General features: G+C 37.8%; 1 protein-coding gene across 4 annotated transcripts in view; it reads left to right on the forward strand.

Moving 5' to 3' along the window:
• DIO2 (iodothyronine deiodinase 2) overlaps nt 1–12,972 on the forward strand; it is a 227,482-nt gene that overhangs the window by 124,130 nt on the left and 90,380 nt on the right. For all 4 annotated transcript variants that reach the window (XM_073242035.1, XM_073242033.1, XM_073242030.1 and 1 more), the window contains one exon: nt 11,644–11,739. The gene's annotated coding sequence lies outside the window, so the exon portion shown is untranslated. The remainder of the gene's footprint in view (nt 1–11,643; nt 11,740–12,972) is intronic.

The following is a 12,972-nucleotide window of genomic DNA, read 5'->3' on the forward strand; positions in this document are numbered from 1 at the left end:
GATTACATCTGAATGGAATTTCTTCACTTTAATTATAAGTCACTGGTGTTCTTCTCAACTTACTCCCTATGCTGAGAAGTCCTGTTAGGAATGTGCCATGTTTAAATGTAAGTTCCTTTCTTTGTTTATCTGCAATTACATGACTGTTTAGCTAAGTGAAACCTGATGAAAGAGATGGGGACTCTCATCACCATCCATTCTTTTGTGTTTTCTTGGCCCAGTGAGCACATTTTCCCAAGTTTCTGGCATTTCATTTTAAAATTTATTTGGAAAAATTTTTTCTCACATATTTCAAAACAAATGCCTCATCACCTCTTTTGAGCTTTGCAAACAAGCTTTACAAAATGGTTAACTTTATGATATAAGAACAAAAGCTTTGTTTTTATAACTATTTTCCTTTTGGAACAGTGGACGTGATGGTTTTTTTGAACAAAGCTATGACTGTGAATGACAAGTCAACTCTAAAGGCATCAATGGGCAATGAAAGGTCATTCATTGGAATGTGATACATTAGACATTTAGCCTTGATTCACAAAGAAATGCTCACTTGATTGTTCTAATTCCCTGATGTCTCATCCTGAAGTGAAATAATTCATTCTCCATACCAATCAATGCTTACCCAGGTGGAAGCAGCCAAGAAAATTGAAGCAAAATGTCAAATTATGTGATGTTACTGCCATCACTCCTGAGAACATGATGTTACTTACACAGTCTATGCCCCATTCTCAGCCCTGTGCTTCTCCACATGTTTGAAATAGAAGTCATTAAATTATAAATGCCACTATGTAGGCCCATGAAAGACTGGTAAAAACCTGGAGCACATTCTAGGGGAGGGGTTTATTGTGTTTCCATAGTCTTTCTTATAGAGCACATCTTGGTTTTACAGATGGAAATAAACACAGGGCAAGTTTGAGTAAATAGATGCAGAAAATAAAAGCCTTGCAATTGCAAGTTTTAATCTAATAAAGTTACTATGTAGAATGTGTATTCATTTCTCTACTGATGTTTTACATTGATTTAGGTCTGTGGTGGGATGGAACCTTATAATGCCAGAATGCACAACTCTATGTACTGTTTATAATAACAATTCTCAACCTTGTTTGGCTGTTAGAATACTTGTGGAAATAAAAAAGAAAATATAGGTGTCTGAGCCCTACCCAAGACCTACTAAAATATTTGTGGAGGTGAGGTCTGAGAACTGATTTAGTTTAAAATGCCACAAGCAATTCTGATAAGCCTCTAGAACTGAGAATCACAGTGCACAAAAAAAATTTTCAGCTTTTATTTTGGCCAGCTTCACCTTTCTATCTATATGTTATAGAATTATCAGAGTAGTTGAAATAATAGTTTAAAAGAGTCTGAAATATCCAGATAGGTTTTCATCAAATAGAAATTTCTTAATAATCTGGTTTGAGAATGACATGTTATTTGGTGAGAACATCTCTTTTTCCTTTTCTCTCTCTCTCCAATCTCTTATTCTAAAATAAATAACAATCCCTACACTACACTGAAAGAGGGTTTTCTCTGTCAAACACAATGCTGGCTCTTCTCAATATCTAATTTAAACTTAATTCATTAACTCAATATCTCATTATCTTTACATGTACCATACAAAGTAAATATAATCATGCCCATTATAGAGATGAGACCATTTGGACAAAGATACATGGCAAAAGCCAGAATATAGATCAATGTTCATCAAAACTTGTTCTTTTTTATACCAGCCACCATCTCTCCTCATTTCTTTTCACCTTTCCTACACTTTCCTCTCAGCTTCAGTTCCCTTTAATTCTTTTCCTGTTTTCTTTACCTTTCCATGCCATAATATGTCTGTCTGGAAAGAGGTATAAAGACAGTGTCATCAACCTGTTTTGTCACATGACATAGAGTGGGAACTGTGGTGCCTGCTGGCAATGGGAACCAATATCCTTATGAGGCTTTGAGGTGGGAAGGAGGGAATGATCTTTGTTGGGGAGGTAGCTTCATACAGAATTAGGGGCAATTATGAGTGAGATATTTACACTAAGTTATAAGACTTATTTGAACCTATCAGAGTTTCAGAAGCACCAGTTTGGTTGGCATAGCTCACAATTTGTGTGTCCGTTTTGGAAGGCTTGAGCTTTCGTGCCCTTACGTTTTTCCCATTAATGTTCTGCACAAGAAGAACATGTGTGTTTGTAGATAAGCATCTGAAACCATTGATGAATTCAACCAAGAAGCTCTTTTGTCATAGCACAAACTTGTTTTGATAGTTTCAAATTCCCCATAAGAAAGCAGGATATAAAAATGTGACCCTTGGAGACTAGCAAGATAGACACGAAGCTCTGTGAAAACAATCCAGTTCATGTTATTGCTCCTGTGGGGAAACTTTCTTGGGACATACGAATGCATCAAGTTTAAGCCTGCTCAAGAGAAACAGAAGGAGCAGATATAGACAGAGAGGTGCAGTTGTCCATGGGGCAACACACGTCAATGAAGAGTGCTTCCCCATGACTGAGTAGCCAGTCTCCATTCATAAAATCGTAATTATAGTGCCTATGGTGTAAAGGAGAAAGAGAGATCTGGGGTTATGGATAGTAGAGGATGGTATGGCCACGTAGATATTACTTGCAGCCCACATCAATGTGTCTGGGCTCAACAGGTAAAAATCCATTCCCTTCCCTTTTCCCATTTTGAGGGTCTTAAAGAAACCCTATGCGACTGGGAGCAAATAGGTGATTCTATGTTATTTTTAGGTGGAGTGTGGGTGTAGAGAACCTCTCTGCTATTCATTTATTCATCATAAAGTATTTATTGACCAGATAGTATGTGCCAAGTATTTTCTAGGTGCTTGAGTTAGAGTGATGAATGCAACAAAATCCCTGCCTTCAGGAAACTTATATTCTGCTGGAGGAGACCAACAGTGATCAATCAGCCAGACAAACATAAAATGTCAAGTAGAGATAAGTATGGTGAAGAAATATAAAATAGGCTAAAAAGATAGGAATGAACTGTCACAGACTGAAGTGGCCATTTTAGATGAGATGGTCAAGGAAGCCGCCTCTGGGAAGTTGACATGGCAGGAGAGAGTTGGATGGAATAAGGGAGCAAGTCATACAATGGTATGTAGGAGGGCTTTAGAAGAAGATGGCACAGCAGGTACAGAAAACATCAGATGAGATCGAGCTTCGGTTTTTAGAGAAGCAGAAAGGAAGTCAGTGTGCCTTAAGTGGAAGGATCACAGGGAAAAGAATGAGACTGGAGGCAGCAGGAAAGCCAGGAACCCTGTGTAGATCATGGTTAGAATTTAGATATCATTTTAAGTGTGATGAGAAGCTAACAAAAGGTTTTGAACAGATGAGCAATATGATCTGATGTGTTTTAAATTTGCCCTTCTGCTACCATGTTGGAATCGTCACGTTATAGAAGCAAGATCCAACTATCTATCCTCTTTCATGATCTATGGTCCACCAAGAATCTGCTTCCCAAGGACAGAGAATACATCTCTACATGTTATTTTTCCCAATGTTTTGCCTTCACTGGTACTTGGTAGATATTGAATATATTCTAGAAGGATGGGTAAGAGAAATTTCTAATTTAGACTGCCTCTCATGACTTGATAGCCTTCTCATAGACGTGTCTGTCCCCATGAAGGGTGAATCGAGTTCCTTCTGTTCTCTAGAGTCTCTGAAGTGATTCCCTGGGATCGTGGGAAAATAATTATAATAATGGCCACAGACTGCTGGCAGACCGATTGGGGGATCTGTGAAAGCATCCCATGAAGTGGGGACGAGGAGAAGTTTGAGTCATACAGAAAGTTTGGCCTGAGGCTGGAGACCAAGACTAGATGGGGCATCTGGTCAATTTGTTGTTGTCATGACTTGACAGGCACTTTGAACATTTAAGCTGTAGAAGCATTAAAACATTTCTTTCTCCTTGTCAGTATAAAATGTATTTGATAAGGTCAGTGAGTGTTGGATAAGAAATAGGTCTTTCTTCTTTGATGGGCCCCTCTGGAGACTTGTTCTGACTTGTGTCCATAAAAATCACCCTTTCCTAGCTAAATAAAAGAAACAAATCTGTGCAAGCCTTCTCATAATTTTGACTTGTGGGTGTCAGACAAGTCTGTGAGCTCCCGCCCTTATTATAAACACCATCTCCAGAGGAGGCGAACATTCTTAATTTTTACAGTCACAATGCAGTCATGCTTTGAGATCATCTGAGAAGTGCTGTAGAAGCACAAAGCATTATTACTATCATTATGGCAGTAATGACTGTGATTATAATGCAGTTAGGGGCAGCCAAGAAGGAACAGCAGTTAAGGGTGAGTAAGCTCTACCCTGCTTATATCCTACGATTTGCAATATAAAAAATCCTGTGTGTCGGGGGGACGGGGGCACAGGGAGGCAGATATGGGTACTGAGATAGGATTACTGGAAAATATGTAACCAAATCCATTTTAGTAAACCTGTGTTCAGAAAAGATGATTCCATTCCATTCTACTTAAAACCTAGAGCACAGCTTTGCTTTGTTTCTGTAATGATGCATTGGTGTGAAATATGGTTTCCCTGCGTATGCTTGGGAAATGATGGTGAACTCAGAAGCTCTGAGGCTGTGATAGAGTATTTATTCAGGTCTTACTATACCTGCTCTGGGGAATAAGATGTGACAAAAGGTTGACAGTTTGGCATCTTTGTCTTTCACTCTGTTTTCCCCACTTTCTTACCTTGATTTCCATTTTTGAGATTCTGTGATTATGAAAAACTAATACATACTCATTCAACAGACATTTATGGAATATCTGTTAAATGCCATGACTGGTGTTAGCTTCTAGGATTAGTGGGGTAAATATGGTAGTAAGGAAGTCAGACAAGGATATCAATGGGTTTTATGTATCAGTTCAAGCTCTCGACCTTTGCCTGAATGCCATGGTCTTACCTGTGCGTTGGGTGTCTCCCTCTGGGGTCAGTGTGTAGGATGGATTTCAGTGGGTTGGACTGGAAGCAGGGAAAGCCTGATCAAGGCCATTGCAGAAGTAGAGGTGAGAGATAACTGCCTAAAAATTAAGTCCTTTGAAAGGTTTCTCATCTCTGAAACCCAAATACTTGGCATTATTTATTTTGAGACCAAGCGGAGGGGAGGACTGGTTTGTAGGATGTGGATAATTTGTGTGACTGGAAAATTCAGTTCCCTGATGGTGTGTTCTTGCTGTGAATAGAGGAGGACAGGGGTCATTTTGCAGTACTGGGAAATGCCTGGATGTTTCCTCTGAGTCTGAGAGATTCTGTGCAGTTGAGGAATGGGCTTATTCAGAAATGGGCTTATTCAGAAATGTTTTGTGAGAAGTTCTTATAGAGGGCTAGAGTTGCCTGTGGCATTTTGGGTATGGTCCTAACTGTTCCCTAAGAGAGTGCCCACAGTAATAAGGGCCCAAATTACTACTCCTTTTCTACCATGGTGGATTGCCAATGGACATCTCAGAGACCTCCTTTAGGGGTTTGAGAATTATTCTCCTGGGGGAAGGGAGTGAGAGGAGGGAGGGATGGAAGGACGGAGATGACATCTGCCCTGCCTGGGGTACACATGGTAGGTTCTGGTCATTCCTTTCAGGCGTAGGATTCGGCAAGTAAACAGATTCATAGGGCTACATGAGATGTATTCTATAAATTCTTCCCTTTTCCAAGAAAGCTATAAAGCCCCTGACTTTTAAGATTATGAAGTTCATTGTTTTGAATTTATGATTTTTAAAAGGCTGAGTTTGCTTTTGTATCACTGGGAATATTGTAGTCTCCATGAATTAATGATGCAGAGTATGTTTACAGAGGTCAGTTTGTACTTATTTAGAGATCAAACAGCTTTGGGAGACTTCTGGAACTTTGTTTGTATGCAAATATTTGCTGTTAATTACAAAAGAGTCTTACTTGAAGCCAGCCTGACTTCACACCAGACTTGAGTTGTAGAGTATGGGGACCAGCTGTTTTCCATTCCCTCTTGAGTGTGGAAAAGAGGAATGAAAAAATTTTAAATGCCACCAAGAAAAAGCCAGCAAGCCTCTTTCTTAGTGCAAGTAATAAAACAAACAAACAGTAGGAGGCTGATATCAGTTCTTGATCTGGGTGATGATTACACGAATGTATATACATGCCAGAATTAATCAAGCTGTACACTAAGATTTGTACATTTTACTGTATGTACCTCAATTAAAAAAAAGACTAATATCAAAGCAGCAAGAAAAAAATCTCAATGGCATTGTAGCTAGACCTGAAAGAGCCTACCTCAATTTTACCAAACTTTTTTCCTAAGAGTTTCAATAACATAGGAGTCTGCTATCTTTTAGGAATCCTTTCAGGTACATGAAGGGACTGGGTAAACTCATTAACTTCTGTATTAACCCCAACTTATATTTAATTGGAAATGGCCTTTGTAGCATTTACAGGGGGGTGGGTTATTTTTGAATTGAAAAGTGGTACTTATTGTCTTTAAGTGATATATGGCTTTCCAATTTGATTGTCAGAAAACATCTTTTCCAGAGCACAGATATTATGTATTGCATAGAGACATACTCTGTGATATGAAATCACTTCCTCTTATCACTGCATAAATGGTTTTCTTTTTATATCTTCAAAAGAAGCAGAAAATGGTTCCCCATGAAGACTCATAAGTGTAATTTGATTGATATTCATGAATATTCATACCTTCTTGTGATAGGTACCATCCTAAATGTTTTCATGTGCGTGATCTCATCACATCATATTTTATTAAATGAGGAAACGGATATATGAAGATAGTAATTCCTTTTTCAGAGACACAGAGCTAACGTGCCAGAACTAAGACTTGAGGCTCTGACTGTGAAGTTCAAGGTTCTTTTCTGGGTCTCTGTGGTCTTCTACTTTCACTGACACACTGCTGATAACTCCCTGACTCTCGGGCAAACAGACCACAGACTGAGCCCCAGGCAACATCTCTATCCCACCCACCACTGCCTTCAACCCTCTCCCCAGGCCCAAAGCTAAATGCTGGCCTACTCTGGAGAATTCCTACTTCTGCCTTTAATTCCTTAACTGCTCTCTCCATCCATGCCCAGTGTTGAGACAAGAACTTCAGAATCCCCTTTAACTTTGAGAAATGTTTGTTTCAGAGGTCTCACTGCACACAGTGCTGTAATGTTAAGAGGCATGCGATATATCGAGAATCTATTAGCTCTAACTGCCAACTGTATCTTGAATCTGTCAAATTTTCTCCATTACCACGTTTTCTACCCTAGCCCAAGCCGCTATCTTGAAAGAGACCAAAGCTTGGACCACTGTAGAAGTATTTACATACCTTGGTATTCAGAATGTGGTCCATGGACCAGTGGCATCTGCCTCACCTGTGAGCTTGTTAGAAATGCAGAATCTCATGCCATACTCTGGACTTGGAGAATCAGAATCTGCCTTTTAACAAGGTCCCCAGATGTTCATGTCTATATGAACATTATACCAGTGTAGAACCCCTATTCTAAAAGACCTCCCACACTCTTTGCCTTCTTGCCTTTGTATCCAGTGTGATCTTGTAGAAATGTATATACATTCTTACTATTTCTTGAGCTTAAGTCCTTTAATGTCTTCCCATCTCACTTATAATAAAGCCCAGACTCCTTATCATAACCTACAAAGTCCTCCAAGATTGGATTCTTGCCTACTCGCAGGCGCACTGATAGTACTTTCAGTTGCCAAAGCACACCAAGTGTGGTTCGATCCATAAGACTGGCCTCACTCTTCCCTTTACCCAGGACACTTCCCTCCTGCTCTTGGCATGATCTTACTTTCCTTGACCTTTCACCCTAGTTTAAATGTCACCTCTTGGGAAAAATTTGCCTGACTGCTCTAAGTAGGTTCCTCCGGTGTTTCTCCATCATAACCATGCTGGTTTCCTTTAGAACATATATCTCAGTTTGCCATTATATTCTCTATTTCCCTAAAAATTGTTCATTTCCCCTCTTGGACTATATACGAGCAAAACCCATGGCTATTTTCCTAGTACTTGCCATGGTGACTGGCACAGAGAAAGTACTCTATAAATATCTGTTAACAATGGATAAACATTACTATAGTTAGGTTTCTTCTTGAATTTTTTTCAGGAGTATATAGTTAAAGAGAAATTCTTAGTGTTCGTAATTCTTGAAATTGTTAGTAGTTATTTGTAGATTTATCTTAGTTGTGTTTAGTTAGCTATACAGATTCTGGAAGGCTTTCCTAATGCCAACTTTCAGCATTACCAGTATAGGTATTTTCATTTTCAAGCTATTTGCAAATGTGAGCTAGTTTTCACTTATCCACTATAACCATCAACAGTTGCCCTATGTCGAACATCCAGCCATCCTTAATGGAAACCAGAAAAGGTTGTCTACAAGTATAATTGCTTTGGTCCAGAGTTATGAGGAAACACAATGGATAAAAATCATTTTCTTTATGATTTTTTTAAAAGAAAGAGTGTGGTAAAGGACACAATGAAAGTAATGAGTTCAAGGGCTGATGTCTTAAAATATTAGACTGCAACTGATGGCTAATCCAGGGGTAGGAAAAGAAAACTCCCTTGTGATATATCATTGCACAATTGCATAAAGCAGATGTGTAATAGAGGCTTGTATCTTTTTCTGAAACATCTGGCATTACTCATCATGAGAAGCAGGTACCTACGTTGGACAGACCACATGTCCATTCCAGGATGACATATTTCTGTTGTTTCTGGGTTGCATTTTAATTTTCTTTGGCTCCTGTCAACCCAAGCACATTAATGATCAAAATGATAATACAGAGAAAGATTGCCTAAGAAAAAGGGTAAACAAGGTGGCTGATTCTTCTGGCATGATGAGGTTCTGGATTTCAGAAAAATTAATGTCACACTGTGATTGACAGCCCATGACAGTCCAGATGTAATGTTGGTACACTTGTGACAGGTTGAGTTATGACTTCCGTTGATGGGGCTTGCCTCAGAGTGGAGGGTTTGCCTGCTAGCTGGCCAAAGTCTCTGTTAAGTCTTAGCCACAAAGGGTCAGGATGTCATAAAAGTTTACTGCATGTTCCATTTCTCCTCACATAAGCCATTGTGTCTCATAGGATGAAGGCCTGCAAAAGTACTGGAATAAGTTTACAAATGTATGAAATTCAGCCAGGATACATCTTGTAAAATCTCACTCACGAAGAGAACATGGTGAAGTCACCTGTCCTGTTAGGCCTTTTCCCTTTGCTTTACTCTAGTGTGGTACTAAATCACTGATTGTTAGATTTCCAGGGTGAAAGCCATTGGTTATTCACTGCTTGGATTGTGATCTCTTTGAATCCCAGGCAGAGCTTGGCTGGAACTTGTTAATATTTGAAGTTCTAATAGTAGCAAGTGTTTCTCAAGGTGTGGTGAAAATTGCTTCAGAATTACGTGACATATTTATGGTAAGCAAAGGTTCCTGGGGCTATTCCTACAGATCTACTGAATAGGGGTCTCTGACATAGCAAAGGTTCCTGGGGCTGTTCCTACAGATCTACTGAATCGGAGTCTCAGTTTTCAACAAGGGCTCCAGCTGAACCTTATGAACTCACAAGTTTGAGAACTACTACTTTCTATGGCAGTTAAGTGTGCTATTTTCAAATTATTTCTTAATAGGGTTTACATAAATTGGGGGTTAAAGTAGTCAGTTTTAAAAATAAGGATTTCATGGGTCAGCAACAGCCGTCCACCCCATTTTTGTCTTGTCAGCTATGATGTTAATGAAAATTATCCTATAGTTAAGCCCTAGAAATGTAAGTATTTGAGTCCTGCCGTGGTGACTGTATAGGGCAAAGACTTATTTTCAGGGATGGTTGAGATGGTTAGGAGCATAGTGTGTGTGCATGCAAATATGTATGGAGTATGAGGGCTAAGAGGGATTTGTCTTCTTTTTTCCTTTAATAAAATTATTTTAAGAAATTTTGTGTTTTCTTTGGCAAAAGAATAGATATCCACTATACCTAAGTTCTTTATGACTCTTTTTTAGAAATTTTTAAAACAGTTATAATGCAAAGATACGAAAACCATCATTTAAAAATACTTCAAGGTGTTTTTAGTCTCCACTGTTAGAAGTCATTTCTTAGGAACGTTTATTGAGCTGTTACACACAAGGAAAAAATATATAAACTGAGCATCATTATGTAAATTCTGAGATCAGGAAACATGACCACACTGACACCCGAAGAAGTCTTTTTGTCCTTAATGCCAGTCACTAAAACCTTATAAGAACAGACATTTTCCTGATGGCTAGAAGTGATTTTGTTCCCAGTAAATATCTGTTCACCAATTTTTTTTGTAAACATTATTCTATCTACAGATACTGGAATCTTTAGCATCTTGATGATCAATATTAATTTCCTGCCAAATGCTGACTTTTTAAACCCTTTCCTTTTAATTTATAATTCTAGAGTTTTTCTCTTTGAGATTCTCTGTATTCAACTTGAATTATTTCTGTTCCTGTTTTGTGTCTAATCTAGAATGTACAAGTTACAATTTCAGGGTGGTGTTAGGTATGTAGTCAATACCAATAATGGAACACTCAGGGAAATTGTTTGAACTATGCTAGTTTCAAACAAGGGGTTGATCATTTTTTCCATTTAATCCAATGGGAAAACTTGGTCAACAAGCAAACCAATTGATTGGATGTGATGGTTTTAGTACAGTGGATTCTTGAGATAGGAGTAATCCAATAGGAACTGATCCTTGGTATACTAGGGAACTACAAATAAATATAGGACATTTAGGGACTTCACATGATTTTCTATTTTAGTCATTAAATCAGATTGGTACTCTCAGCAAAGGACAAGTCTGTTGTCTGTAGGATTAAAAAGAAATGTATCATGACCATGTGAAAAGAGTATTGTACCTAGGGTTTGAAATCTTGTTGTCTGACCAAAGGCAAGTCAAATAACCTAAGAGTCAGTTTCCAAATCTATAAACTGAGGATAATTTTTTCTCTGAGAAGTTGTGGTGAAAGTAAAAAAAGATTAATGGTTCTAACCATCTAAGAAAATGCCTAACCGCAGTAATTGCTCCATCAATGTGGGCTTCCCCTGTCTTTCAGCATGGCAGGATAGCATTTTCAATGGTATGCATCCTGAGAGGCCTATTTTAGTAGGAAATAAAACAGCACTCTATACTGTGTCCTTTTCCGTATTTACTTATTCCCTTTTCCAAAACAAATGCATACTGAATACATAAGAATTTATAAATAGATTAAATCCAAAGAATTCCCTTAATGCCATACTCTCAGAGACCACCGCAGTAAATATTAGCTCTTATAGGCATCTCACTTAGGACTGTGTTTGCTTAGTACCCTTCAGAGTACATAGTAGGTATATCAATGTTTCAGGATTTGAACTTCTTCCAAGGGGTTGTAAATCCTTTATGAATATTAATTACTGGCTTAGAATGGAAGCCAGGAGACTTTCTGGCCTATCTGTTATTTTTTCAGTCTTCAAGGACAGATACCTGTCCTATTCTCAAATAGCTCCAGGGACAGAGATTACAACATCTCTTTTTATAACAGGGTGGGTCTAACAGCAGATGTTAATAAATCATTTTAAAACTCTATTTCATTAGACTTTCATTGTATTTTTAAAAATTAAATCTGAGTTTTTTACTTCTTTTCTTTGTTAAAAGGAGTACAGAATGGCGGGAATAACTGAATTAGGAATCCCAGGAGCTGAGGTGTAGCCCCTACTCATTCGTTCAGTCGTTCCTGGCTTTGAGATCTGGGTAAGTAGTGTAACTTTTGTCACCTGTTAAAATAGGGGAAATAATGCCTCTCCTTTCCTTTTAAGTGGTGATAGTGGAAATAAATTGTAATAATGTATGAAGTGATGCTTTTCATGCAATAGCCTATAAGCTTTTTGTATGGATATGGTAATAATAGGATAATTTGTGTGCATAACTGCATAACATTAACATAAATATTTCTGTTGGGCTCTACATGGAAGCAGAAAACAGAATTGACTTAATCTCTGATTTTATTTCGCAAAGAAGTTCATGTCTGGGTCCTCAGTCATTCTGGATGGGTGGACTGCAAGCTCTACCTAGAAGTACAAAACTGTCTAGAACATTTATGGATTATCATGTTCCCTCTTTACTAAATTCCAGTCTAGAAATTCAGAAAGCACAATTAGAAAAAAAGAGGATAATACATTTCCTTGCCCTCATCTTACTGAGGAATAGAGGTCCATTTATATTACCATTTTCCCTCAGTTTCTATACTTAGATACCACATAATGATAATAACAGCTGTTATCCAAAGTATTAAATGGGCTACTTAGCATTTGGAAAGAAATAACAATAATGACTAAATGTTATAATCATGTATCCCATAGACATGTGCTTAGCCTTCTGTGTCTTTGCAGAAAGAATATACATTTTGAAGGCAGAACAAACTGCTTTGAATCATTGCTTCACTTTATCAGCTCATGTGACTTTGTTTACTTATTTTAACATATGAAATTTGGTAATTTAGAAGAACAAGGATAATCTCTTACATTTATTTTGCTTAGGTACAGTGGAAAATATGCTTTTATCTATGTGGATTAAAAGGCTAAGAATTATATTTCAGAAAAGATGTTTTATTAGAACTTTGTTTACCTTGAATAATGAACAAACATAAGCGACAATTGGATTAATGACTTAAATGTGAAACCAGAAGCCACAGAGGAAATAGGAGAAAGTGTAAGTGGTTATGTTAATGATCTTGGATGGGAAAAAGGCTTTCTTCACAGGGATCATGAAAGAAAAATGTCTCATTTGATTAAGATCTCTTAGAAAAAGGTAACCATAAAACAAAAGGTAAACTGTGGGAACTTATTTACAATTCAGAAGCAAAGGCTGATATCCTCAATATCCTTAAGGAGCTTAGTAAGGAACTTCTAAAATCAACAAGTAAAGATAAGCAACTTGGTACAGTAAACAAGCATCATGAAAGGGAAAATGTTTATGTCACTCACT

The sequence above is a fragment of the Manis javanica genome, chromosome 8, assembly GCF_040802235.1.
Source record: "Manis javanica isolate MJ-LG chromosome 8, MJ_LKY, whole genome shotgun sequence".
NCBI lineage: Eukaryota > Metazoa > Chordata > Mammalia > Pholidota > Manidae > Manis > Manis javanica.